Source organism: Manis javanica, chromosome 15, assembly GCF_040802235.1.
Source record: "Manis javanica isolate MJ-LG chromosome 15, MJ_LKY, whole genome shotgun sequence".
NCBI classification, from domain to species: Eukaryota; Metazoa; Chordata; class Mammalia; order Pholidota; family Manidae; genus Manis; species Manis javanica.
Window position 1 is genome coordinate 10,404,993 of NC_133170.1, and position 20,107 is coordinate 10,425,099.

Here is a 20,107-nt window from a genome sequence, read left to right on the forward strand (position 1 = left end):
TGAACTACCTTCTTTGAAACTTAAAATTAAAGAAGATTCTCATCATTTCTCTGTTCCCTGAGTCAGAGAGGACAAGCTACAAGAGCCCTGTAGACGAAAGTTTCAGTACAGGTTGTATCTCAGCTCCCTGAACCTGTGTAGAATTGAGTGGGCTCCTCTGGATTCAGCCCAGGGTGGAATACATAGCACACGTACCAAAGACTTGACCTCAGATGCTTCAGCTGTTCCCTGGCACTGCCAGATATGATAAACACTGTCCTTTAGTTAATGAGCTTCTTCAAGGCAAGAGCCAATATCCATCAGTGCCTATGCCTGGCACACAGCAAGCACTGAATAAACGGCTGTTGAAATCCAAACCTTCCTCCTCTCCATTTCCACAGTAATTGTTCTAGATCTCACCTGGATTACTGCGGGAACCTGCTCAGTGGCGTTTGTCCAATCTTCCTTTCCCCATGCACTGGCCATACCGCCAGCACAGATACTTTTGTCACACCAATAGTATACTGAATGGAATGCTGGAGTAGCCAGGGACCCCCATTACCTGGGCAGGCATGAAGGCGCAAACCTTCCCTTCTGGCTTTACCTCCTCCCCTCTACCCCTTCTCCAATTCCCCTCTCCCCCTCGCAGAAGATGGGCATCTAAGGCCCCGGGTGTGCTGAGCCACCCCACATTCCTGAGTGTGCTTTGCCCTCAGAACTGTCTGTCTTTGGGTAGAATAACCTCCCTCTGAAGGCCTCCTACTCATGCTTCAAAACTCAGCTCAGATTACATCTCCTCTGAAAACTTCCAAAACAATCTTAGTCAAAACTTGACCTCACCCGCTCCTTCACTTTGTGTTCTCTTAGCCCTTTCTTTGAACCTCCCTTTGGACGTTTAAACTCTTCTGCCGTAAATGTGTGTGTGCAGGAAGTGGTGCGTGTTCCTATTTTTCCTCATGAAGTCTAACTTCAAGCCACCTCCTCAAGAACCAGTGGAAAATTATCTTAGTAGTGTGGGTTTTTCCACCCCCATCTCCTGTAGGATTTCACAGGGACCTGGGATGATAATTAAGAGGAGAGGGACCCCTTCATTCTTACACTGTCCAAGGTAAATTGTCAGTGTCCAAGCCTGCTGCTTGGTATCCCTGCCTCCTCTGCCACTTTTTGGGTAGGAGTCTGCTGCAACTGGAAGGTCCAGGCCTTCGGGGCTTTGGGTCTCCATTCCGCCCTGGGCCTTTGCCACACCAAAGGAATTGCCTTATTGCTTCTGTCCATACTCCTTCTTCCTAACATAGTCTCCACCTCCAGAGAGGGTTACAGGGGCCAGGCAGCTGTAGCCACATGAATGACGTTGGCTAAGTGTAAGACCGCAGAAAATGGTAGGGACCACAGTGAACTGGAGGTTGCAACCCCTTAAAAGGGACAGACATCACGACTAGTTCCAACTAATTATAGCCAGGTGACAATGTAGCCCAGGACGGCCTGTCACCTGACGTTTCCAACAGAGGCTGAAATCTAGATTTTGATGTGAAAGCTACTTTCAAAATGTTGGCAACTATTTTTAAAAATTTCAAAACACTATTCATTACAAATGAGACCATCTGAAAAGTGTTAGCCTGGAGCAGGCCACTTGGAGACCTCTGTTTTAAAGGAGGAAAAAAAAAAGGCCTGGCAGGAGATTTTCTTCGAGCATTTAACCCCCGAACTTCCCTAAAGCAAGTAGCCCTGACGTCATTCTTGAAAATGGGCTGAGGGAAAAATGCAACAAGAGACACAGATTAATGTCTCAATAAATAACCCTTTCGTGCTGGGACTCTTCACACTGTATCGTAAATAATTGTGTGTGCCTGTCACATGCGGACCCCCAAGCCTGGTGGCTTCTCAGATTGGCGCCTCCAGCCTCCACTCGGTCCTAGCTGCTGTCAGACTGTTTCCTCCTCCTCAGCTCCTTCAAGTTTCTTTTATGACCCTCCCAGACTTCTCTCTCCTATTTACTTCAAGGAGTCTGCTTGTCTCCAGACTCCTCATACTTGGGAAAACCCCTGCTCACCAGAGAACTCGGCCCATCAGGCGTTATCTCCCTCTCAGCCCTCGCTACCTACCTCCTCCCACACCCTGGCTTCCCTGCCCCCTGCTGCCGAGGGCAAGGTGGCCTTCCTGTTCAGAGCCAACCCTTCCATTCGCACCATTGGTAATGTTCTAAAACTACCTTTTAAAACTCCACTGCCCTCTCCAAGCAGTGAGTCTGCAGCTCAGTTAAGGGAACTTAGCTTTTCATTCATCAATATAATCCTGGAATCTAGTACACTGCCAGGGATGGGGGAGATGTCTTCAAAACATTTACTGAATCAATGCTTTTTAAGTCTGGGGGCTGTACCAAAGCTCCTAAAAATTGTCTAGAGATGTAAGACAACTGTTGACACCTAACGCTTCCTAGGTTATTGATCTAGTTCCAGTAATGACTTGTAAGAAGCACATTGAATTAGAAAACTTCTCTGCTTCTACCCTGCTTTCTGCCAACTGTCCTTGTAAGTACATTTTTTCCCATTAATGTTGCTTTTTGACACAGCTTCTATGTGATCTTTATTTTCATTTTGTGTATTTTTTAAATCTATGGTTTCTAATCATCTTAATTTCTTTTGGTTACGAGGAACAAACTTCTTTCAGTTGCTTCAAGTAATAGGCATGTTAGTGAAAGAATGAACGGGCAGAAGAGGAAATCGGACTCTAGCCGCGAGGTCGGCCGGCCTCATGTCAGCGCTGTGGGAGGCCTCCTGCGGGACTGCGGTGCGCTTGGGTCTCAACAGGCACTGGAACCAAGAAAATGAGAAGCAAATGCAATATTAATAATATTAGTGGGAATCTTCACTCTATGCTTTGATAATAGATGTAACCTAACAAAATCTGGATTTCAAAAATAAGAAGAGAATCATAGAGACATACAAGAAGAAGAATACAGTCATCAAAAGGGAAAAAAAGGTCAAATTCAGGTAGCTCCAGATTCTTCTATATCAATATTCGCTATAGAAGACAGAGAAGTAAGGTTTATACTGCTGCTCATCAGAAGTGCGGCCCATGAACCAGCAGCTTATCACCACCCAGGAGCTTATTAGAAGAGCAGAATCTCAATTGCCACTGCATATCTATGGGATCAGAATCTGCATTTGACCAGATTTTCAGGTGATTCTAATGCCTACTAAAGTTCTGAGGAAAAAAAAATGGGGTGCAATTTTTAAAAACCCACCCAAGAAATTAACATTCTCAAATCTGAAAGGACGAAAGCAGGGGTTCTCAACCCAGGCCGCTTCTTTGAACGTTGCTTGTAACTTTCTTTAGTCTTTTTTTTTCCTACGAAAGCTTGTTTATGTAATTTCCTTGAGATTGGATATAATTATTGCATATTAGAACCACTTGAGGAAATTAAACAAAAAAACTTTTGTATGGATCAAAACTTCAGGGAACTTGATTAAACTGGTCTGGGATGATGGCTGTAAGTCAATAGAGTTTCAGAAGCTGCCAAGGTCATTATAATATGCAGCCAACGTTGAGAGCCCCTGAATCAAGGGAAACCAGATCTGTGAACCCTTTTTGAAAAAGTTACTGAAAGATGGACACCAGACAACAAAGAAATGAATCAAAATAAAGAGCTCAGGAATACAGAAGCTGTGGGGAGAGGTAAATATTGAACTAACTTAAAAATAAATTGCCTAAATAACCTGGAATTTTGGTTAAAGAATATAATGACTGGAGCTCTCCAAGGCAAATATGCTATTGTCTGCCCCCTAAATTTATGTGTGTATTTGGTGCACTCTCTCACCAAAACCAGTACTTTCTGGGTTTTACATCATTAGTCCTCAGGGGTTCACACAAGTAATTGTTGCCCCACATCCCTCTTTCTGCGCATCTCACTCCTGCAGGCCTTTCCTCCGCTGGGAGACTTGACAGTGAAAGTGACGAGTCAGCTGTCAGAATGGGTTTCTGAGAGCCACAAATACGGGACAGGAGAAGACTGGGGAAAGCCTGTGATGGGGACCAGAATCAGAGGCGTCAGTATGAACTCACCATTATATTTACATGAACCGGGTAGCTCCTGCCTCCCTGGGGCCCTACCCTGCAGATTCCAGCACTTCAGCAGACCTCTTCCTCCTCAGCTCAGAGGCTGAGCTGTTCTTTACTTGGATTCCAGAGGGCTGCACTGCAGTCAGGAAATTTCCCCCCCCAGAGAGCCAAGCGCGCCCTAAGGCTCACCCTGTTTCCTTGCCTTCGGGGATAGCTCCAGTCTTGCAATGCCTACCCCAGCTTGTGTTGCCTACTTTCCAATGTCTGAAAACTCTTGCCTTAGCATGTCTAGTGTTATAGTTATGGCAAGAGGGCTGTACCAGATGCGCCATGCTAGAGAAAGCTGAAGTGCTGGGCTGTATATCTGATAATAGTTTATATTAATGTTAAATTTCCTGAAATTGATCATTCTATTGATCATGAAAGACTCCTTGTTCTCAGAATATACTGGGGTTATGTTGTCTCCACTTACTGTCAAATGGTTCCATCAAAACAGTACTAATATGACTAGTATGATATGTATATTTGCAGAGGAAAGAACAGAGGTTGATAAAGTATGTATGGAAAATGTTTTGAGTGATGAATCTATACAAAGTATAAGTGGGAATGCATCACACTGCTTTTGTATGTCTTCTAGAAGTTTGAAATGTTTTCAAAACAAATAGTAAACAAAACATCCTCTTGAGTGTGACCTGGTTTTAGTGATTCACTTCCATTCAGAGTTAGAGTGTAGAAAGAAAAAACCTAGCAACTGTGTAGTGAAGAAACCTGATCAACACCACCTGAACCAAAGGACTAAGGTTAACATCACCAGTGATAAGTCATGTGCTTATCATGCTCCCGCTGATATTTTGTGAGAAGAAGGTTTCCTTACTCAGAATGAGAGCTAATAGATATCCTTAAATATACCTTTCCTTAAATATCTTTTCCAATTGGGTAAGATTAGCCATTTCATTTTATGTCTACCTAGCTTAAGTAGAATATCTCTAGAGAAATGAGGATGGTATGTGTTCATCAATTTTATTCTAATTCTATATTCCAGAGAAATTTATGGTATTTTCATAATGTAGTGATTTTTCTTTTTATAAGGTCACAGGTACTTAATGTGGCTGCCTAACGCACCAATTCCTGGGATCAGGGGAAATTTCATTAGAGGCCCTGGCCTTGGGAAGGGTGGTCACTGACATACGTACCACCTGGAGGCACATGTTGCTTTGGATTTTAGGCAAAAACTCTAACCATAGGAGAGGTGGATAATCCTGAACTGTGCTTTTAAAGAGGTAGTTTTCTTCTACTGGGTAATGCTATTAAATCACTGTCTTTTTGAATATGTTTAAAGATATCTTCTAAAATATCTATGCCCTAATCCCTGGATCTTGTGAACATGTTATCTTATTTTGCAAAAGAAGCTTTGCAGATGTGAGATGGGGAGATTACATCATCCAGGTGTGCACAATCTGATCACGTAAATTCTTAAAGGTGGAGAGCCCTTCCTGGTGCAGTGAGAGGCAGGTGGAGAAAGAAGGACGAGGGAAGACTTGGGGTGGGAGAGGGGCTCATCCTGCCGTGGCTGGCTTTGAAGAGGAGGCCAGGGGGCCACAGGCTAAAGAGCACAGGAAGCCTCTAGAAGCCAGGAATGGCCCTCAGCTGAAAGCCAGCGAGGAAGCAGGAACCTCAGTCCTACAGCTACAAGGACTTAAATTCTGCCAGCAATCCAGTGAACAGGAAGTAGATCCTGCCCTGGAACCTTCAGCCAGGAACACAGACCACCACCACCTTGGTTTTAGTTTAGTGTTACTCATATCAAACTTCCAACCTATGGAACTGTAAGATAGTGAACCCAAGCTGTTTTAAGCCACTATATTTATGGTGATTTGTTAATGCAGCAAAATAAAACTCATCATACAATAGGTCTCATTCAAAAGGTGATATCTCTGCAAAGACTGCAAGGAGGTGAGAGAGGGAGACATGCGGAAATCTGGAGGAAGAACGTAGAGAACAGCAAGTGAAAGGCCCTGAGGTAGGAGCACGTGCAGCCTGTCAAGGGAGTGAATATGCCTAAGAGAGGGAGTGGGGAAGAGAATTGTAGAAGATGGCAATGCAGGAGGGCTGGTTTTCTCCACTGTGAAATCAGACTGACTGCACTTCTACCCAAATTTGAAGAAGGATAACCACTTTAGTCTTTTTCTGACTGAGAAATTAGGTGCTCAGTCCACTGTCCTCCACTAGCTCATTCTTCACCATTTGGCACACCCTTGTTGCCTAGCCACTTGCCCATCGGTGAAGGCCCACTTCCACAGAGCTGACCTGGACAGAACCCCCCAGACTGCCCCATTTCAAAGAACTAGTTATCAGACCTGATGTGCTGGCTCACCATGGTTCCGGCCACTTGCAGCGTGGCTCTGTTCCTTTATAGCCAGTAAACTCTGGGACACTTGCCTGTGGAGACTGGAGTTCCTCTCCTGGGAATCTGGTTGTGGAAGAACCCTGACATACTGGTTTTCCTCACAGGATTTAGCGTCAGCCTGCAAGACATGTCATATTTTTAGTACTCAATATGCTTCCCCACATTGATGGCTTTAGTTGTTTATCTTTCTGATTGTTGGGGAATATATACTTCAGCAGAGTTAAAGGTGAATTGCCCATCTTTATGTCTGTCAAGGTCTGAAGCACTGTTACCAGGCCTCCAGGGCCACATTGTGGCCATCTTTCCAGGGCCACATTGTGGCCATCTTTTCCTTCAGTTTTGATCTAGGTCTACAATAAACTGTATTTGATTTGTCTTAACACCAATGGTTACTGCCCGAGGCACAGGGGTTTGGCATGCCTGACGCTCCTCTCCACTCACAGTGGGAGCATGGGGGTGCCCCTGCTCACATGGAGAACAAAGCAACTGAGCCAGAATAGGACAAAAATAACATCTCATTTCTATTTTTGAATTTTTCCCAAAAGCCTCTTCTTAGGACACCTCTGATGTACCCTACCCACATTTCTTATTCCTGCTGATGAGATTCTATTGACTATATCAATGCCCAGGGTGGATCTGGGTTTTGGTTAATTATTAACCTGGATATCCCCAGTACCTAACATTGGGCCTGGCATTCATAAGTAGATTAAAAATTCACTCGTTCACTAATTTATTCTTAAACTAGATGGCTCTTTCAGATTTATTATGTCTCAACTCTTAGAAATAGATAAAATTTGGTGGTACTGACAGTTTATTATGTAGTTGAAAAAAGCTTTGCATTATCTTTTACTTCATGGCTTGAAACTATTTTTGAGGAAGTGTTATCTCATGAGAATAAAATACTCTATATTTATTATTATAAATTGATAATAAACTAGCTAGAGAAAGTTAAATAAATTTTACAATTAAGCCTAAGGGATAAGCTGATGAAACATTTACCATGTTTTATAATCCCCAACCCCTCTAAAAAAAAAAGTTTTCTAGATGAAAAGACAGAGTCCCTGGAGGGGAAAATGTGGTAAAATGGGTGTGAGGTAACTGGTTCCAGTAACTATTCTTCCTTTTGTCCCTGAGGCCTCTTTATGGTTGCAGACATCTGAGCTCACAAAAATTCCTCGTGATGCCTGCCAGTGTTATGAGACCAGGAACACAATGTCTCAAGACCAGCTCAGTGGGCAACCTTTGACAGACATCTATACTGGTTATTTCCTTTCTCTCACTGAAGAGTCTCCTATAGATTCAGCTACCTGCCTTCATCAGACCCTCTGAAATCCATACTAAACAACAGCCTATTAGATAAAAGTAATGGAGTAAGTTTGAAAACGGCATTTTCCCTCAAATTCAGAGATGTTTGTCCTCCTGGAGTTTGGGAGACGCGGGGTGGGAATGGAAGTTCCTCATCTTCCGATCTAGGTCTTGGCATCTTGGACGGATAGTTGCTTATTGATCCCGTCCATGAGAAGCTGAATGTTCTTGACATATTACTTTAAGGGGATATTGCTGTCACCAATATTCATGATAAACAGAGAAGACATTTCCAGATAATACAAATCCTATATATCAGTTACAGAAAGACATAGAGCTAGAAGGCACCACTGCAGTAATCAGGAAGCGGGTTATCATCAGATGTTTTTATTCATGCAAAAGCATTGTCTTAGCAGACAAAGCAAAGACAAAAACAGGCTAAGGTCCTGATTTCAGAGCTTCTTCCCTTTAAGCTGGGTGCTCAGCACAGCTCACCCCATCCTGTTTGAACATTCCTGTTGTAAATTCTACCTAGATTCAAAAGACCTGGGATGCAAATTCTGGCTCCACTACCTAATTGCATAAACTGGGGAAAGTCACTTAGATAACTTTTTGTCTGTTTTCTTATCTATGTAATGGCACTAATGATGATAATGATGATATAAGGTCCACCAGCGTCATGAACATTAAAACACTAAACAGTTGTTAAGAAAAGCTAACTTCGGTTGTAACTGGTTCCAGGGAGGCAGCCTAGCACAGCCGTCAGGAGCGTGGAATTTGAAGTCAGACAGCCTGGTTTGCGTCTCACTCATCAGGTTTGTGACCTTAAGTGTTCACATCTCTACATCTATCTTTCCTTGCCCCTAAAGAGGATGATTTTAATGATGATAAGATAGTTATAAGGGTTAAATGACATAATCTAAAACCTCTTCGTATTTGCATTTCTTTCTGGGCGAGTTCAGTGGTTATGCAATTGTGGGAAGACTGGAAGGAAGGACAGATGTAGCTTCCTTTTGGTATTAATAGGCCTGCACGCCCCAGACCCTAGAGCATGCCCCAGAGTAGGTCCTTTATAGGGCCTCAGAGGTGCACAAAATTCTGGAGGCTGTTCCCATGCAGTGCATTCCACCCTGATGGCCCCCTGTGAAGTGCACTGGCCCTGAGCTTCCTGCTCCCCCAACAATGCGACCAACCTTTAGCCACCTGATAGGTTGTAAAACTAGTTTTCCTGGTGTCTTGCCACCTAATGAGCTCTCACATGAGTTTTTTTCTGGGTCAGAGGACCATGAGTTCTTGGGTTCACTGTGGTCAGAGTCAACCGCCACCTATCAGGAAGTTGCTTCACTAATGAGATAATTCAGAATTGCTGCAGGAACTTCAATCTGTTGCTAGGTAACAAACTCCAATTATCTAAAATCCACACAGATCTATTTTTCTAACTAGAAGAACTGAATATGACTAAGTCAGGAACATCCCAGGAATTCCCAGCTGTCAGATACTCTGAATTGCACTGGGCCTGGTCGTTACCTCTCACATCTGGAACCCTGAAGTCCTAAGCAAGTTACGTGACTGTCTAGTCAGGTCAAGATGGCCCTTCCAAAATTAGGCAGTTGTTCCCGTCAATAGTCTTCATGTTTCTGATTTGGAGAAGAAATCTGATAATGGCTGTTTGTTATTGCCACTTATTATATATGTTGGGCACTGTGCTAAGAACACAACATGTACAAATTCATTTAATTTACAAGGTAGGTGCTACCATTAAAGGGAATCCAGGCAATGGTTGCTTAAGTGACTTCTGGTCACACAGCCACTCTGCCGAGGACTATTTTGCCTTTGGTATGCCAAACTTGATTTTAGCGACTAGCCAGGGGAAAGAAAAAAATCTCTGTAGTAATATTTGTTTCTAGTATTTGCAGAAGACTATTTCTATTACTAAATTTACTGTAAAGAATTTGATTCCAATCATACAAAAGAACTTTAAAAACTGGGCTAATTTCGCAGTCACTGTGATTCTGATTTTTTAAGATATGAATTTGGGTAAAAAATAAGAGTATCGTCATTTTTACTTATCACATTTTAAGAGTTTTTTTTCCACTTAAAAACTGCTTTATTCCCCCGAATGTGAATTTCTTTTTTTAAGTTTTAACTTTATTTTTTCTTGCATATCTACCCTAATTTGGCTTATTGGGACCTATGCTGCCTAATACAGATAAGATGCAAATTAAACACTTCCAAAATATCTTGGTGAAAATTTCACCTCGTCAATTGTTTTATCACCTATTGTAGTATCTTGTTAAATCCATGCTTGTTTGTTTGGTTGTTTTTTTCCAGAGGTTTTCTTTAGGGTACAATGATTTTGGTGCAATTTAGACACCATCTATTTAATGACAAAATACCTTATATCTAATAGGGACTTGGCAATACTTAATGAATGAAATAATTGAATGCTACATACTTTTGAAAACTGTATATTTATATCCATATCATGTAAGAAAAAGGAATACAAGGAAAGAAATATATGTTTAACTATGGAAATGCAAAGATATAGCTATACTATAAAACATATGAAGTGATCAGATGCTTACCCTGGTAAAAATGAGTATGTTGGAGTTTAAGAGATGCAGGAAAATCTTCAAGTTGACTTTCATATTTGACATTTTGAGTAACGACTAAAAAGGTATATTTAAATATATATGAAGAACCATCATGAACCAAGAACTACAAATGCATGCTGTTGCCCATGTGTTGTATTAATGAGTCAGTTCTACAAGCTGAGATGTTGCTGGTGACCCGATCTGGACAACTCTTGGCAAAGCTCTGAATGAAATATAGCACAATCTCCACTTCCCTGGTGGTTGTATTCCTGGAACACTCAATTTTATTTAACAACCATGTGAACAATAATTTCTGCTTATATATAAAATACTTAGTTTCTAGGTTCAAAAAATTATACACAAGTTTTTCACCTGTAAATTTACAGCAGGGCAAATTGAAAGTTGTAGGAGACATGTGACAGTCATTTATCATAGTTTGGGGGTCCCATAACATCCCTGGGAGGTTTAACATCCCTGGCTCTCCACTATATTAAATAGAACTAGTGCCTCTAATCATGGGGCCTTCAGGAACACCCCTGACAATTTCCTAATGCCCCTTGTGGGTAGGACTGCCTCTGTGGAAAAGCTCTTGTCTGGTTTGTGATAAGCTGCGATAAAAGAAGGAACTTTTTTTTTTTTTATAAAGTCCTGCCAGAGACACGGGAGTTCACAACAGGGGTTTCTCAGCATATTGTTTCATAGAACTTCCAAGTCCACTTTCCACAAAATTTGTATTTGGAAAATCCCGTTTGAACAATTGAGTACAATACTGCAAGCCATGTGTGAGCCCACTCACTGGGAGGGCAGTGCTGGTCTCACCTCTGTACTGACTGAACCACTTCCTATATTTTGGCAATACAGTCAGTCATCTTTGCAAATTATTTCCTTTAAAATGCGAACTTCCAGGTTCTGGTGTCTGTTTAGGACATTCTGATTCTTCAGCAGTTCAAGCCAAGGTGAGTGGCTGAGTGTGGGTTTTCTAATGGTTTACTAACCCCTTGATCGGGCAGTTCCCCTCTGAAATCTGCACCCCTGGCAAGTTACAAAATTGGTATCATGTGATAGCTGCTAAGTGGCCTCAGTGCAATGAGCTGTTCTTTTTGATGGAATCCATAGTAGATAAAAACTAACAATTACTACTAGGCTCCAGGAAGAAACTAAGTTTTAAATGCTGTTACAAGCTGCTACTTTGTCACTTTGGGAATGAGTCACGGCTTGTGAGCAGATAAAATGTTCACTGCTGTTTCTTTTGGGGTAAAGAAACACTTTATGTTATTAGAGTAAGAGGACCATCTTCTATCAAAAATAATGCAGCAAAGCAAATTAATATCAACAGCAACCTTCTTAAGTAGTGAGTAGTATCTCCTCCTTTTCTCATATTCGCTTCCAGTAAGGGACCACCCTACCTCGAATCCTGCCCTTTTGAAACCCTGGAAGGTTGACAGGCGGTAGCTGCTGCCCCCTAGTGTAATACTCGTTGTTACTGCAGACATTGGGTTGAAATTGGAGGCTGTGGCCAAATAAATGCATGGGAAATGTAGTTTGTTGAATGGAGGTAACTGAGAAGTTTTCAGTTTATCATTCCCTCAGAATGAGTAGTTATAACACCTATTTATCACTGCCTGCAGAAGCACTTGTTTAAATGTTTTGCTATCCTTGCTTCAAGTCTGACTTTCTCATCATTTTCTGCTTTTCCCACTTCAGGGCTGGCTATATAATTTGCAGAGCCTACTACTAAATGAAAACCCCTTGCTTGCAAAACAGAGAACCATTGCTTAAAAAACAGGAAAAGCGTACCATTAAAGTCACTAAAATATCATTTCCTTTCTTCTGCAATCTCTCTCTTGATTTCTTATGATGGTTTGTACTTGCTAATTAATGCCATTCTAAAGTAGAGAAAACTTAAAAATTTTAATTAATAGCATGAATTTTATCATTCATCTTTAGTTGTGCAATGCAGATTATAAGTGCAAATATCAGCACAAATATAACTGTTTTGAGTGTAAACATAACTTGTACTGTGTAATTACTGAAATTACACTGTTTTTATTTTGTAGCTTATACGTGCATGTGTATTTTGTTCTTCCCAGAATGGTGGAAATGCTGAATAAAGGTACTTCAACTGTTTTTATTTCATTTCCTTATTTGTGCACATTCAACCAGCACTCTCTGCCTCCGGCTCACTGATGAGAAAGTAAGGATTGAAAACGGGACAATGGGTTGCCTTATCTTTCCTTTTTCTTCTATGTCAATATATGCAGAATAAGTGGTTGGCTAAGTTACATGAGTAAGAAAGGCTATGGTGGGGTTCCTTGGCCATTTGTTTCTTAAAACACAATTGCCTTCGATCTGCATCAGAAGCGAGTTATGGTTCCAAAGGAGAGAATGGCCTCCCGGGGCTCTCAGTGCTGCCATTTACTCAATCATGGGTGTAGCACACTTACCTTGTACTTGGTTTGAGTCTTGCTGAACTCTCGCATGGAATTCTGTGTCCATGGGACATGGGGAGCGCTGTGAATGTGGAGGTATAATGGAGGCATGTTGACTGTATCTCTTCTGCTCACACGCATGCTTCATTGTCACTTCTGACTTCACTTACAGAACAAAAAATAAAATGATTAAGAATTTCATGATAGTGACAGCAAAGCATTAAACCAAGCACAGAGTCCTCCTGAGTTCAGGGCCCTGTGTGACTACACAGGTTGCACACTCATGAAGCTGGCCCTGTGTAACTTGAACCAGTTCCAGGAAAGTACAACCAGAATCTGTTTGCTTGCCTGGACTGCCATCAGTTCCAAATAGGAATGTATGACTCAGACCCTGTGGCAGAAAAGAGGGGCTTTTCTTAGTGTGCAATCACGCCTGCACAGGTGCCCAGCCAGGGGCAGCTGAAAGGGGATTCTGTGGCTGGAGCTGTGTGCTGGGCCCGGCCCCTGTCTGCTGTGATTTGCACTGTGGTTTGCGTTCAGACTCATACTTTTGATGAAGGGATATTAGCACAGCAATGAGAGAAACTACATCTAGTGGGGCATGCTCTAAAAGACTAGAAGGATATTTTCTGAAAAGAAACCAGGGAAACCTGTGACAAGAGGCACAATTAAGTTCACTTGTAAAGCCTCATAGTATTTAAGAACAGACAAGTACTAGGGTACCTTCAGCTTAACTTTTCAAAAGGGCTGGCTAAATATGCCTGGTAGAAGGACCGAATTTTAAGTGTGAAACTTATTACTTTATCAGAGATCCAGTCCAAGTGCCTTTGTTCTGAGTCCCAGGCTGAGAGCATGTGCTGGGAAAGGGGGAGGAGGGACTGCAGAGGCACAAGGCAGAGCTCCTGCCTCCCGGGACTCACCTCGTGTGGGAATCAGAACAATAGCTATGAGACTGTAAGGAAACAGCAAAAGGTCCAATAAGAAAGAAATTGCTAGTTCAGTAATGAAATTCTATTCTAGTCAACTTAGACAAAAATCTCTCACGGAGATATCTTACCTTCCTGCTGTCTCAAAGGGTATTTTGAATCTGATTTAATTTTTTTCCAGATGGCCAACACTAATATGTAACTATTAGAAATTTAAAATTCTTTCTTCTTCTCCCCATTTTCTCCTCTTCCTCCAGTACATTTTGTTTTTCCTCTTTTTTTTCCCTGGGTGTAGGATGATCAGTGTATGTTTCTAGCAGACCTTCTATTCTCCATTCCTTTATTTGCTGCCTCTGATCTGGTAGAGGCTGGGACACCAGCTAATGAAATTTGTATCCACGTGGAGCTCTTTTTCCTTTGTATAGACCCATATTTCTGACTGGTATGATTCTCTTTCTGCCTGAAGGACTCCCTTTAACATTTTTTGTAGTGCAGGTCTCCTGGTGATGAATTCTTTCAACTTTGTTTATTTCACCTTTATTTTGAAAGATAGTAATGATCTTCAGAATCAGCCAGATATGAGAACTATTTTTTGAATGCATGTGCCCCTGTTTTAATGAAGTGAGTTTTTATTCTACTGGTTTGTGGCCTTGGCTAATTAGTCTACCACTGTAGATCCAAAATAGATAGGGCTAGATGGGTATCTTGCCCCTAACAATGGAAGCTTTCCTACAATGGAAGTTTTCTTACAATGGAAGATTCCATGGATTTTGCTTCATTTCTGCTAGTCTTTATAAAGAAGTAAAGTCCTGACTCTTAATAATTATTGAAAGCATTTATACAGTTGACTGGTAAGTCCAAACCACAGGCCTGTGAGAGTTAGAATGAATCTTAGAATCGTGTAGTCCAAGCCATGTGCCAAGTCTACACATAAGATTTTCTTATTTACAGATAAAGAAGCTGAAGCAATCATGTAAGAATTAAGTGCATCTGTCACATGTACACAACAGAGGCCATATATTATGTATGCAGAGAATATTCTTCTTAGATTATTCTTAGATTAGTTATTATTCCTGGTTAAAAGCTGATACTAGATACTAAAGAATCGACAGGGCAAAGAAATACCTAATGATAAATAAGTTGGAAAGGGAACAGTGAAAGAAAACAAATTTTTGAAAAAATTTAAGAACATGCCCACATGTCATTGTTTTTCTTGAAAGATCTACTTGTAAAATCATTGATCTCTGTTTAAGACATTAGAGCAAAGCAACAGTCATTAATCTATAAGTATGATAATTAAAAGGCACAAAAGACAAGATAGGAAATAAAACTAATTTAGATGACTTTTAAAAAGTAATACGTATTTACCAGAGAAGAGTGACCCAGGAGTAAGCATAAGGTGACTAATTTTCAGAGCTGAAAGAAATCTTAGAAACCATCCCAGTCAGTCCTTTAATTTTATAGACAACACTAAAGCCCAGAAGAGTGAAATGGCTTTTCAAGGCATCACCGTAGATTGCAGAGAATTAGGCCTAGAACCTAGTTTATTGCTCTTTACAAATCTTTCTACTCTTTAACTCAGCACGCTCCAAATGTTTTCTCTTCAACATGCAGGTTCAAATAAAAATATAGACTTGGGGTAGTGATCCACAACAAAAGGAAAACAAGAAAGTAATTAGTTTTCTATGCCAAGGGATTTTTAAAGTAAATTAAAATCACAGCATTATTATCCATTTCAGAACTTCACCCCAAATTTGAATGTCTTCCAAGCGCCGGAGTCTCAGTGAAGATAGAAAGTTTTTAATGCAATTGAGAAGCATGAAAAAAAAAAAGTCCGCAACTTTGAACAGATGGGAATTCTGGGGTAATTACAGGTAACGTTCACAATGTGTTACGATGGAACTCTGGTTTTTTGTATAATGTTTGAAGGAGCTCAACTTAAAAGAGCCCTGGATACAACACAGTCAAAACAGAGTCGGCCTGCAGAGGGCACCGGGCGACCACGCAGGGAGGCGGGCACGGCCATGGCGCAGTGCAGCACCGCGAGGGGGACCCTTAATAACCGCGTCTGAGAGGGGACGGCGGGAGAGCCCGGGACGACTGGGGAGGCAGGAAGGACGCGGCGCCAGGCTTTAACCACCTGTCCCCCGCAGGCAGACTTTCTGACTCTGTGCTGCAGGCTGGTCTGGAGAAAAGGAGGCTTTTTCTTAATCAAGTAAAAAGGTCAGCAGAGGGTTGGGGAGAGTCTACTGTGAACAGATTTTCTCTGAGTTGTGATAAATCGAACAAACAAGTAAAAGAATCATCAAAAAGCACGTTGAGCCATTCAAACGTTGAGAATTTGCTTTGATGCATCGTAAGGTGAAGAAAGGTAGTTCATTTCCATTTGGGCAAGAATTACTGTGCTTATCTTAAATTAGAGGTATTAGGCCTAATGGATTTTTGAAGAAATTATGCAGGAAGAGGGAGCTGCGGCCTGCAGGAGAAAGAGGGGCAGATAAGCAGGTACAGCAGATGGAGAGGCCCTGATGAGGGACGGAGCTCTGGGAAAGACAAAGGAAATTGACGCAAAGGACACACCTGGCCGCTGGACATGCACCTATAGGGCTTGGCATCCTGCATCAAGGGCTGACCTCAGGTTACGTAACCCAGCTTCTCGGACAGAGATGGAATTTCTGCATTAGGAATGAGAGGTGATCCTAAATTGACTCCTTTGGAGAAATACAAATACCACATATTTCTGGCTTGAGCGTTTGTATACTGGATCCATGATACAGATGAAGTTGATGAGAGGTGAGAGATCAGGTTTTTAAGTCAGTACAGTCCTGCGCACAAGGGTAAAGCCATCGGGCCCAAGCTAAGGCCTTCTGCAAACAGGCAGACTTCTTGTAAGTAGGAGCCCAGTTCACAGAGCATATGCCGAGCTTTGCCAAACAAGCAGAGAAAGGGCAAGAGGGCAGCACCAGGTCCCCAGCAACAGGCCGCCGTCTTGGTGCCTGCCTCTCCCTCACCCCCTCCTTCAGCACCAGCGCCGCGGCCAGGAGGCTGAAGTCTAGGAGAGATGCAGAGGCCACCTGGGGTGGACGGTGGGTAGGCTGTATATAATACATATAATAAAAATGGGTGCATATTTTTATTATCTTGTTCATGACTTGACTTGGTTAATGAGTCTTCATCTCACATGCAAGATGGAACTCATTCATTCATCTTTTCATTCAATTAATATTGATTGCCAGGGCCGGTGGCAGGTACTGGAAATTGAGGGGTAACCAAACAGACATGGTCGCTGCAGCAGAGCGAAGACAGATACTACATCATCAGACAAATCACCGTCAAATTATGGTAGACAGTAAAGGATGTGGCAGAAATTAAAGGGGGCTATTGGCATATAATAGGAGACCGTAAAGTGGTGGGCAAGAGGGGATGGTAGGTAACGTTGTTAGCTAAAACCAGTAGGGCAGTTAAATAGTGAGAATCAGTGTGAAGATGGGCAACACAAGGCACTGCTCACTCAGGAGCCATCCTTAGGGGCAATAGGCAGCCAGGTGCCCAGCCCCCAGAGTGAGGGCATGGAACTGCCACGTGTTAGTCAAAGGTTCTGTCCGGGCACGCCGAGTCGGGGACAGTCCCCATCCTGTGTGTTAGGATGACTGACCTTTCTTCAGTCTGATTACTTCTTAATTGCTCTCTATCTTCCCTGGCTGCCCATATGGTGGACAATGTTCTGTAATAAACTTTAAATAGATTGAATTCACTGACAAATTTAAATGCTGCTGTATTTGTGATTCCGGTCCTTAATATTCATCATTTTCAAACCTTTCAAACCTTTTCAAACCTTTCTCCATTTACTGTCTTTGTTACTAATTATGGAATTGTCGGGGCTAGAGCTGGAAAAGAGAAACCATCTCATCTTAGATCTTCATTTTACAAAGGTGGAAACTGAATGCCATGCCCGAGAGATTCTGTGCTTTGCCCCAAAGCCTGTGGCTTTTAGGAAATAGAGATGATGTTAGGACTAGGATTTCATTTATTTGTGTCCTTTGTAATTTCTACTCTACTATTTTTTTTTTCTCTGAAAGTATCTGACAGAGTCGGAAAACAGAGAATTCAAACAAACATAGCGTCAACCTATTATAAACCATTTCCAATAAAATCTATCAGAAATGAAAACTCTGGCAACGGAAGGTAAACTTAATGACATAGGTGTACATTTCTCCACAACATTAAAAGTTAAATAAATATCACACTTGTTCTTTTTTCTTACTTCCGTACAATATCAGTCCATTTTTGGTACTTTCCTTACCTTCTCCCTTTGCCTCCCTTTAGATGGCACCCTGGACCCATAAAATTCAGGGAAAAAGAAGAGGGGCCTGGTTCGCAGCCCCAGTGGAGGGGGAAGCATTTGAAGGCAGCAGGCTGTGCCAGGAGCTCTACTCTCCCCACCTCCACTCAGGCGCCCCCATGCCCTCCAGCCAAGCCCAGTGGATGCCTCAGCAGCCTGTGTGAGTGGGGCTGCGTCCACAGCTTCATCCGCTCCCCCTGCCCCGTCCTGGGCCATTTCATTTCCGGTGTTGTGTTACTTCCCTATTCAGCCCTCGCTCCGCTGGTCTAGTTGGGTCTATTCCTTCTGTTGGCCTGTTACCTTCAAGTCAGGAAGACTGTTGGCAGAGCAGTACGCTCCCATCTCACATTCTCTTTGCTTAAGTCACCCACCTCCCAAAGCAATTGCCACCCTGAGAGGTAGGAAGAGCCCGCGTGTTTGCATACATAATGAACTTTTTCTCTTTTCTGGGCATGGAGGCCAGAGGAGCAGAGAAAGATGATACTGTTCATATTTTCTAGAAAATCTGTGGAGTTGCTAACAACAAAAGTAAAAGCAAGCAAAGACTAAATAAAAGGCATTGGTTAAATTTGTCCTCATATCACCCGATTACCTAAGTACAATTCTGTTCCAACATGTGTTTGACCCATCTGCTTTTAGATGACGATCCTTCTGATATTTTCTGCTTCTATTTCATCAGTTTACCTCTCTGGTCTCTTCTGCTTGTCACCCTCATCAATGCACATGCTCCCCTCAAAGCCCTCATAGGAGCCAGTGGGTTTCAAGTTGCAGAGTCCGTCTGTAAACAGACAGTAATACTGATCAATATACGGTAGAGTGTATGACAATGGCTTATTTTTGTGTAAGATCTTGAATAAAGAAACCCGTTATTTGTGTTAGAAGGATGCATTACATTTGAAGGGGATGTCTAGCAAAATTAAAAAAAAAAGAATTCCTTTAGCCACTCTTTTGTAAAATGGAGTAGAGCAAGTTTAAGTCTATTCATAGAAGGGCATTTTTACCTATGAATTTGATTTTAATTTGGAAAGGATTAAGGGCAATTCAATTCAGATTTTAAAGATGTTTTTAATACCTTTAAAGTACCTTCTCTCTTGATTTTATTAGATTTGAGAGGATTGATTGAATGAGTAATTGGGAGAAGGGTTACTGGCTCACGGCCAGAAGGCCTGCTCATTCTGAGTCAGTTGCTTAGAAACAGAGAGCTGGACGCCACAGGCTTCTCAGGCATCCCAAATCTTTCTTACAGAAGCCTGACGTGGGCTCTGCGGCCGATAATCCCTCTTCATTTCTGCAGGTGCGCCTGTACTTCCTTTCAGTCTGCACCCCAACATCACTGTTTAAGAGAGGCCTTCTGTATAAAATGACAGTCTCTCCCCAACTTTGGGCACTACCTATAGCTCTTTGCTGCTTTACTGCCTTTTCTCCTTAGCTCATTATTATAATGAAACTACTCTTTATTTCTTTGTTCTTTGTTTTCCCCTCCTGAATATAATCTTCAGGTGGGCAGGGATTTGGGTCTTTTTTCACTGCTGTATCTTCAGGGTCCAGCATGCAGTAGGCAGTCAATAAATGGGAGCGAGTGACAGCCTATTTACTCTGCAGGAGCCTAATCCACATCGTCAATGCATCCATTCCTGGTTTTCCCCCTCACTTCCTGTGCTGATCGGACATTAAAGCTCGCATCTTCCTTCTGGGATGTGTCACTTTCCAATTGTTCAGAGATGTTAAGTATTTTGATAAATTAAGATTCTGCACATGCATCCTGAAACTCAATTACACACACAGAAAATGTGAGACAGGCCTTTAGCCAACTATCAGCTTGTGATTCAATAATGAGGTTCACAAAACACTAACCACCCACCCACCTTCCCACATGCCCAACCCACCCACACACCCAGTTTAGGTTTAGGCTGCAAAACGATGGACCAAGTTCCTCCACGCCGATCTTGGGAGTTTTGTGATCGGTCCTGGCTGCCACATTGGAGAGTGATGTACAGCGTGTTCAGGAGGAGGAAGACTGGAAATTAAGCTATTTGAAAGAATTGGGAATATTTAGCCTGGGAAAG

At 42.2% G+C, this 20,107-nt stretch overlaps 1 long non-coding RNA gene across 2 annotated transcripts; it reads left to right on the top strand.

Annotated features, from left to right (window-relative positions):
• Window positions 1-7,309: 7,309 nt before the first annotated feature.
• On the top strand, window positions 7,310-19,302 carry LOC108387138 (uncharacterized). 2 transcript variants are annotated; one of them, XR_012125408.1, is made up of 5 exons: window positions 7,310-7,815; window positions 8,492-11,300; window positions 12,402-12,457; window positions 15,439-15,573; window positions 18,026-19,302. It is a non-coding gene; the product is annotated as an uncharacterized lncRNA (long non-coding RNA). The 2 variants fall into 2 exon arrangements; XR_001850736.3 differs by having other exon boundaries at window positions 7,310-11,300.
• The last annotated feature ends 805 nt before the right edge of the window (window positions 19,303-20,107 follow it).